Source organism: Ovis canadensis, chromosome 2 (assembly GCF_042477335.2).
Source record: "Ovis canadensis isolate MfBH-ARS-UI-01 breed Bighorn chromosome 2, ARS-UI_OviCan_v2, whole genome shotgun sequence".
Classification (NCBI taxonomy): Eukaryota; Metazoa; Chordata; class Mammalia; order Artiodactyla; family Bovidae; genus Ovis; species Ovis canadensis.
In genome coordinates this window covers 99,601,433-99,608,686 of record NC_091246.1, presented here as the reverse complement: position 1 = coordinate 99,608,686, position 7,254 = coordinate 99,601,433, and the positions used below count along the sequence as shown (strand labels likewise).

General features: G+C 39.9%; 1 pseudogene; it reads left to right on the top strand.

The window, feature by feature from the left end:
* Window positions 1–2,156: 2,156 nt before the first annotated feature.
* Window positions 2,157–3,746, top strand: LOC138434626 (ornithine aminotransferase, mitochondrial pseudogene; annotated as a pseudogene).
* Window positions 3,747–7,254: the final 3,508 nt, after the last annotated feature.

Here is a 7,254-nt window from a genome sequence, read left to right as displayed (position 1 = left end):
TTTACCCCATTATGAGAGAATTTGTGCAGTTGAAGAGTGACCTTTAGAACCATAATGCATGGCCATACTGTCCTCAAGACTCCATCACCCTTATCTTTGCCTACACCTACTCCACACCTATTTGGAAACCCTATAATGACACTGTGAAGTCGTATTATCTGATGTAAAAAGGGTTCAAACAAAGAAGATACTATTCTCAAATTATCTTTTTCTCATAATTGGACAATGAAAGAAAGAAAAACTTTATAAAGAAAGACAACAATTGAGAGGAAAAGGATAACATTTAGTGGGCTGCTGTCTATAGGGTCACACAGAGTCGGACACGACTGAAGTGACTTAGCAGCAGCAGCAGTAGCAGCAGCACAGTTTTTTACCTCATCCGTATAAAATGCATATAGTGGCATCTTCAGAATGCATTGAATATTTATTACCTGAAAAAAGCCACAAAACTTTTTTTTTTCTTTTAACAATACCCAAATGGAAGAGGAAATAAAGATGGTGCATAGGAATGTGGAGCTTGATTCCTCCAAGGATACATCAAAAATGCATGTATGTATGGAACACTTCTATGTGAAACTAACTGAAAGCTGACAGAAGAACTCCTGTATAACCGAGGCTATATGAAATATGTACATGTAATCAGGTAGGAAGAGTGAAAAAGCAATCAGGTCAGGACCTGTGGCCTTGGGAAAGAACTCAGGGAAAGAGAGATAACACTGGCAGAAACTTGCTCTGGGGAGTGAGTCAGTTGAACCATAGACTGGGAATCACAATCATGGGATCATAATTATTGGGTGGCTGATGGACTGTTGGGACAGATAAAAAAGCTGGGGAAACCAGCCATTAGAGTGGTATCCCCTGCATATATGATACTGTTGATGTTTGTCCAGGCAGTCTTGATTTTAGCTTATGATTCATCCAGCCCAGCATTTCACATGAAACCAGAAAATACCTCTAGATAAATGAAAATGAAAACACAGCACCACAATTTATGGGATAAAGGATAAGAAGTTCTAATGAGGAAGTTTTTGTTATATAGGCCTTCCTCAAGAAACAAGAAAAATTTCAAATAACCTAATCTACCAACTGAAAGAATTAGAGAGTAAAGTATAAAGTCAGTAGAAAGAAAGAAATATGGCAGTTCTATTTGCAATTTTTTAAGGAATCTCCACATTGTTCTCCATAGTGGCTGTACTAGTTTGCATTCCCACCAACAGTGTAGGAGGGTTCCCTTTTCTCCACACCCTCTCCAGCATTTATTGCTTGCAGATTTTTGGATCGCAGACATTCTGACTGGTGTGAAGTGGTACCTCAGTGTGGTTTTGATTTGCAGTTCTCTAATAATGAGTGATGTTGAGCATCTTTTCATGTGTTTGTTAGCCATCCATATGTCTTATTTTGGGCATACACACCGAGGAAAGCAGAATTGAAAGAGACACATGTACCCCAATGTTCATCGCAGCACTGTTTATAATAGCCAGGACATGGAAACAACCTAGATGTCCATCAGCAGATGAATGGATAAGAAAGCTTTGGTACTTATACACAATGGAGTATTACTCTGCCGTTAAAAAGAATACATTTGAATCAGTTCTGTTGAGATGGATGAAACTGGAGCCGATTATACAGAGTGAAGTAAGCCAGAAAGAAAAACACCAATACAGTATACTAACACATATATATGGAATTTAGAAAGATGGCAACGATGACCCTGTATGCAAGACAGCAAAAAAGACATAGATGTGTATAGCGGATTTTTGGACTCAGAGGGAGAGGGAGAGGGTGGGATGATTTGGGAGAATGGCATTGAAACGTGTATACTATCATGTAAGAATCGAATCACCAGTCTATGTCCGATGCAGGATACAGCATGCTTGGGGCTGGTGCATGGGGATGACCCAGAGGGATGTTGTGGGGAGGGAGGTGGGAGGGGAGTTCATGTTTGGGATCGCATGTACACGCGTGGTGGATTCATGTCAATGTATGGCAAAACCAATGCAGTATTGTAAAGTAAAATAAAGTAAAAATTAAAAAAAAAAGAAACAACTTGGCTACTGAACAAAAACAAAAAAGAAAGAAAGAAATAATAAAGAGCAGAGAGGAAATAAATGAAATAGACATTTTTAAAAAGCAATAGAAAAGATCTATGGGCAGCTGATCCTTGGACGCCCCGTGTCCCCGTGCTGGCCTTGGAGGTGCCGCCAGGAGTCATTGGACCTTCTGAAGACGTCCCTGGATCTCGGGTTAAAAATCCTTGTTGTAATCTCAGCTGTGGGAGGACAGGCTAGTTGGTCGGTGATATTCCCACTTGAGGACATCATGCTTTCCAAACTAGCGCGTTTGCAGACTGTTGCTGGCCTTGGTCGTGGAGTTCATTCTTCAGTGGCTTCTGCTACATCTGTTGCAACTAAAAAAACCGTTCAAGGCCCTCCGTCCTCTGATTACATTTTTGAACGGGAATCTAAATATGGTGCCCACAACTACCATCCTTTACCTGTAGCCCTGGAGAGAGGGAAGGGCATTTACGTATGGGATGTTGAAGGCAGAAAATATTTTGACTTTCTGAGTGCTTACAGTGCTGTCAACCAGGGGCATTGTCATCCAAAGATTGTGGATGCTTTGAAAAGTCAAGTGGACAAGTTGACCTTAACATCTAGGGCTTTCTACAATAACGTGCTTAGTGAATATGAAGAGTATGTTACTAAACTTTTCAACTACCACAAAGTTCTTCCTATGAATACAGGAGTGGAGGCTGGAGAGACTGCTTGCAAGCTTGCTCATAAATGGGGGTATACTGTCAAGGGGATCCCGAAATACAAAGCAAAGATTGTTTTTGCAGCTGGAAACTTCTGAGGTAGAACATTGTCTGCTATCTCCAGGTCCACTGACCCAACCAGTTATGATGGTTTTGGACCATTTATGCCGGGTTTTGAAATCATTCCATATAATGATCTGCCTGCCCTTGAGCGTGCGCTTCAGGACCCAAACGTTGCCCCGTTCATGGTGGAACCAATCCAGGGTGAAGCGGGCGTTGTTGTTCCAGATCCAGGCTACCTCGTGGGCGTCCGCGAGCTCTGCACCCAGCACCAGGTTCTGTTTATTGCCGATGAAATACAGACAGGCTTAGCCAGAACTGGGAGATGGCTGGCTATCGACCACGAAAATGTCCGACCTGATATTGTCCTTCTAGGAAAGGCACTTTCTGGTGGTTTATACCCTGTGTCCAGCAGTGTTGTGTGATGATGAGATAATGCTGACCATTAAGCCAGGGGAACATGGCTCTACGTATGGAGGCAATCCGCTGGGCTGCCGGGTGGCCATCGCAGCGCTGGAGGTTTGGGAAGAAGAAAACCTTGCTGAAAATGCAGAGAAAATGGGTATCATCTTGAGAAATGAACTCATGAAGCTGCCTTCTGATGTTGTAACGACTGTAAGAGGAAAAGGATTACTGAATGCTATTGTTATCAGAGAAACCAAAGATTGTGATGCTTGGAAGGTGTGTCTGCGACTATGAGATAATGGACTTCTGGCCAAGCCAACCCACGGCGACATCATCAGGTTTGCGCCCCCACTTGTGATCAAGGAGGATGAGATTCTAGAGGTGGTGGAGATCATTAACAAGACTATCCTGTCTTTCTGAGGGTGGCGACAGTTTTCAGTGGTGCCTGGGAGCCAGCTGGAGACATGCAGTTCATAAAGCTCTGAGTTTCTGTGCTTAATGCAGGCATATTTCACTCCTCCATGTCAAAGGCTTTATATATATATACATATATATATGTATATATATGTATATATATGTATATATATATGTATATATATATATATGTTTTTCAGTTCATATATAACAGAATGACTTTTATAGACATGCAGTTTGCTATGTAACCTAACTTAGAGAATGTCCTGGCATCTTATATTCGATTAAGTGTTTTTGTGCTTGTATTCTTTGTAAGCTGAGGTGCCTTTCTATATAGGCAGCCTTTTAATCAAGCCCCTCAGCATAATTTATATACGTTTTAATAATTTCCTTGCTGGTACAAATGTTTGTATTTGAGAAAGTTATATTAGTATTGCCTGGAAGACTTGCTTAACCTTATAAAGTTGAATCATAATCATTGAATTTTAGCAAGGTGAATGATTAAGCTGACACAAGTCAACTCCATATTGGCTGGCACCAAGACGTATTCTGTGAACGTCATTACTTTGAATTAAGAATTAATGTCCAGTATTCCTAGATTATATTTTAAGTGTTCCATATAATTTGTAAAAAGTGTTTGTTTTCAGTGCATCTTTAAAATAAATCTCATGTTTGAAATGTCTATGTTAGGGACGAGTGTGTGGTTACTGCTGTGTTATCAGTTAACCTCACATTTTAAGCTCTCTGAGAATGTTTTTATTTGCTTCGTTTCTTGTGTTCTCTAAGAACATTTCAGTTTGTTTGGTAATCTCTAGAAAAAGAGAAATTAGAAAAAGAAAGTTTCTTTCAGTACTCCTTATCTGCTTTCAAAATAACCACTCTTTTCCCATGTGTTTACTAGTACTTGCCATTTTTATTAAAGTATCCTTGCTATGCAAAAAAAAAAAGAAAGAAAAAAAAAAGAAAAGATCTATGAAACCAAGACCTGCTGTTTAAAAAAAAATAAGCGAAATTAATATCCTTTCAGCCAGATTCACCAAGAACAGAAACCCAAATAAACAAAGTAAGAAATGAAAGAAGAGAAATAAAAGTTGATAGTACAGAGACACAAAAAATTCTAATGATACTAAAAATCCTAATAAGAATACTACCAACAGTTGCATGCCAACAAGTTGGACAACGTAGAAGAAATGGACAAGTTTATAGAAACATATGACCTGCTGAGATTGAATTAAGGAGAAATAGACAAACTGAACAGACCAATCATTAATAGTGAAGTTAGATTTGTAATCTAAAAAGTCTCCCAACATTCAAAATTCTGGGCCAGATGACTTCACAGGGGAATCTGCCTAACAGTTATCCTTCTCAAACTATTTCGAAAAAAGTAAAGACAGAATACTCTCAAGTTAATTCTATGAGGCCACCATCATCCTGATATCAAGTCAGACAGTGCCACTACAAAAAAATTTATAGGCCAGTAACTTTGATGATGAAGGCTTCCCTGGTGGCTCAGATGGTAAAGCATCTGTTTGAAATGCAGGAGACCTGAATTTTATCCCTGGGCCAGTAAGATCCCCTGGAGAAGGAAATGGCAACCCACTCCAGTACTCTTGCATGGAAAATCCCATGGACATAGAAGCCTGGTAGGCTACAGTCCATGGGGTCGCAAAGAGTTGGACAAGACTGAGTGACTAGATGCAGATATAACTCATCAAATATTAGCAAGCCAAGCCCAACAATATAGAAAAAGGATCATTCACCATGATCAAATTGGATTTATTGCAGAGGCACAAGAAAGGTTCAACATATGCAAATCTGTCAATGAGCTATTGCATGTTAACAAAAGGAAAAATAAAAATATGATCATCTTGATAGATGCAATAAAAGCATTTGACTAATGTCTGTACTAAAATAAAAATATAGAAATAGATAAAGGTAAAAATTAAATGAGTGAATGAATCAATGCAGTAATGTAATTTTATAGAATGAAAGCCAATGGGACCTGAGAAACTATTATAACCAAAAAAACTATGTAAAAGAAATCATTGAAGGCCTAGAGCTCTCTGGTGGTAAAATAGACAAAATAGGAAAAACAACTTGGTTGAACTGATCACTTAATAATTTGTTACAGCTTTGTAGGACTTTATGAACTACAAAACACATTAACCCATACACCTTTAAAATATACAACTGCTTCTGACTTTAACTTAGTCATTGTTATAGTCATTGTTCAGTTGCTCATTCATGTCCAACATTTTGTGGTCCCATGGACTGTCCCTCACCATCTTCTGAGTTTGTCTAAGTTCATGCCCATTGCATCGGTGATGTTGTCCAGCCATCTCATCTTCTGACACCCTCTTCTCCTTCTGCCCTCAATCCTTCCCAGCATCAAGGACTTTCCCAAAGAGTTGTCTGTTCACATCAGATCCCTAAAATACTGGAGTTTTGGCTTCAGCATCAGTCTTTCCAGTGAATATTCAGGGTTGATCTCCCTTAAGATTGACTGGTTTGAGCTCCTTGCTGTCCAGTGGACTTTCAGGAGTCTTCTCCAGCACCACAGTTTGAAGGCATCAAGTTTTTTGGCAATCTGCCTTCTTTACAGTCCAGATCTCACAACCATATGTGACCACAGGGAAGACCATAGCTTTGACTATCCTGACCTTTGCCAACAGTGATTTCTCTGCTTTTCAACACACTGTCTAGGTTGGCTATCGCTTTTCGGCCAAGAAGCAATTGTCTTCTGATTTTATGGCTGCAGTGACTGTCCACAGTAATTTTGGAGCCCAAGAAGAAGAAATCTGTCACTACTTCCACATTTCCCCTTCTATATGCCATGCAGTATTAGGGCCAGATGCCATGATCTTAGTTTTTATAATATTTAGTCTTAAGTCAGCTCTTTCACTTTCCTCCTTCACCTTCACCCTTGATAGATCACTGCCTTGTTTTGGCAAAGGGGCTTACATAACTCAAGGAAGCTATGAGCCCTGTTATGCAGGGCCACCCAAGATGGATGGGTCATAGCAGAGAGTTCTGACAAAACGTGATCCACTGGAGGAGGGAATGGCAACTCCCCGCCACAGTATACTTACCATGAGAACATCATGAACTGTGTAAAAGGACTTAGCCATTACTTATATTGTAAAGATGAAGAAAGTGGAACCAGTTAGTACAATAGCTTAATGCATGATTTTTGAACATTAGCAAATGAATGAATACAGTTCAGAGAAGTTAGGTAGCTTGCCTGACTACATATAACTTGTCCTTGTGCTTAGTCGCTCAGTCATGTCCAACTCTTTGTGACCCCCATGGACTGTAGCCTGCTAGGCTTCTTTGTCCATTGGAATTCTCCAGGCAAGAATACTGGAGTGAATTGCCATGCCCTCTTCCAGGGTATCTTCCCCACCCAGCAATTGAATCCAAGTCTCCCACACTGCAGGTGGATTCTTTACCGTCTGAACCATCAGGGAAGCCTGATAGTATATAAATAGTAAACTTTATAAATCTGAATTCAAGTTTCCTGCCTTCAGCTTGTATTACTTTCACAATGCCACTGACACAATTGGGTATATTTTTGTCCAGTGCTTATGGTGTCAGGTTATTTGATGTGAACATTGATGACA